Below are 1,962 nucleotides of genomic sequence, written 5' to 3'. Positions count from 1 at the left end.
TTCCTAGAAAAACTTTAAAAAGTCAATAATCTGGAGAGTTTTTGTAAGATGTTTCTTCTATCAACCAACGAAGAAACACATTGGTACTTTCCCATGATGAGTGAGTGCTTCAGGATCTCTTGCACTTACATGTGCAGCAGAGTACAGCAATGGAAGCATGCTGGGCCCATAACCCAGAGGTAGACAGATTGAAACTATCCTCTGCTATATGCATTTTTTTGTTTGTTAATTTAAGTAATCCAAAACTGGGATTGATATTTTGGCTCTTTTATTTTTACTTAAAGTACAATAACTTTTACCATTTTAATTTGTTTTAATAGTATATTGACAGTATTGTTTTCTTTCAAAAATCCACTTAATTTTCTTTACCCTATTATTAAAATGGTAATTGACAAAAACAAACTACATTGTCACCAGAAGAGCAATACAAAATGTACAAGTGATATATTAAAATCATCTTTCCAGCTTGAATTTCAATGATGCATTGGGGCAACGATTTTGTGAGAAACATCTTCACCCTTAAATAAAGATTTTCTTAATTCCTTACCTGTGTGCTAATTAGATATCACCTTGTTTTCACATTAAACAGACTTCCACATGAGAAAGCAGCAAGGATGCAGTGGCGTTAATGTTTCCTGGTGTCAACTTGTATTATTTCAGTAGACATTGAAATGAGGATGCATCTTGCTGCCTTTCCAATGAAGCAAGTTTAATTTAGTAATAGGTGAAAAACCATCCTTACAAAGGTGTTAATCAGAGACTTGGCTTTGTGGACACTTTTCAGAGAACAAATTTGTTAGCATAAAAATAAAGCCAAAAAATGAAGAGCTGTTTAATCACTCGATTGGATTTTTCTGCCAGCATATTTTTTTTCTCTGCAACCCACTGCTAAATTGTGCTTTCTAGCTGTTTTTTATAAAATCACTGAATCAAATCTAACTCTGATTATATCAGAGAAGGCCATGTACCCTACACCATAAGAGGAGGTTTGAAATTTTGACTTGTCTACTTAAATATCACCAAAATCTGATCACAAGGTTAATTACGTCCCTGGGTGGGATTGAACCACCAACCTTTTGGTTAATAGCCAAACACACTAACCGATTGCGCCACAGAGACACTTTGCAAAAGTCCATACTGACAAAGGCTAATAAGCATTCATCTAAAACGTTTCCTAGAAAAACTTTAAAAAGTCAATAATCTGGAGAGTTTTTGTAAGATGTTTCTTCCATCAACCAACGAAGAAACACATTGGTACTTTCCCATGATGAGTGAGTGCTTCAGAATCTCTTGCACTTACATGTGCAGCAGAGTACTGCAATGGAAGCATGCTGGGCCCATAACCCAGAGGTAGGCAGATTGAAACTATCCTCTGCTATATGCATTTTTTTGTTTGTTAATTAAAGTAATCCAAAACTGGGATTGATATTTTGGCTCTTTTATTTTTACTTAAAGTACAATAACTTTTACCATTTTAATTTGTTTTAATAGTATATTGACAGTATTGTTTTCTTTCAAAAATCCACTTAATTTTCTTTACCCTATTTTTAAAATGGTAATTGACAAAAACAAACTACATTGTCACCAGAAGAGCAATACAAAATGTACAAGTGATATATTAAAATCATCTTTCCAGCTTGAATTTCAATGATGCATTGGGGCAACGATTTTGTGAGAAACATCTTCACCCTTAAATAAAGATTTTCTTAATTCCTTACCTGTGTGCTAATTAGATATCACCTTGTTTTCACATTAAACAGACTTCCACATGAGAAAGCAGCAAGGATGCAGTGGCGTTAATGTTTCCTGGTGTCAACCTGTATTATTTCAGTAGACATTGAAATGAGGATGCATCTTGCTGCCTTTCCAATGAAGCAAGTTTAATTTAGTAATAGGTGAAAAACCATCCTTACAAAGGTGTTAATCAGAGACTTGGCTTTGTGGACACTTTTCAGAGAACAA

At 34.1% G+C, this 1,962-nt stretch overlaps 1 non-coding gene across 1 annotated transcript; it reads right to left on the bottom strand.

The window, feature by feature from the left end:
• Positions 1 to 1,045: 1,045 nt before the first annotated feature.
• TRNAN-AUU (transfer RNA asparagine (anticodon AUU)) lies at positions 1,046 to 1,119 on the bottom strand. The gene has a single exon. It is a non-coding gene; the product is annotated as a tRNA-Asn (tRNA).
• Positions 1,120 to 1,962: the final 843 nt, after the last annotated feature.

Source organism: Pseudophryne corroboree, unplaced genomic scaffold (assembly GCF_028390025.1).
Source record: "Pseudophryne corroboree isolate aPseCor3 unplaced genomic scaffold, aPseCor3.hap2 scaffold_472, whole genome shotgun sequence".
Taxonomy (NCBI): domain Eukaryota; kingdom Metazoa; phylum Chordata; class Amphibia; order Anura; family Myobatrachidae; genus Pseudophryne; species Pseudophryne corroboree.
This window is presented reverse-complemented; position numbering and strand designations above follow the sequence as displayed.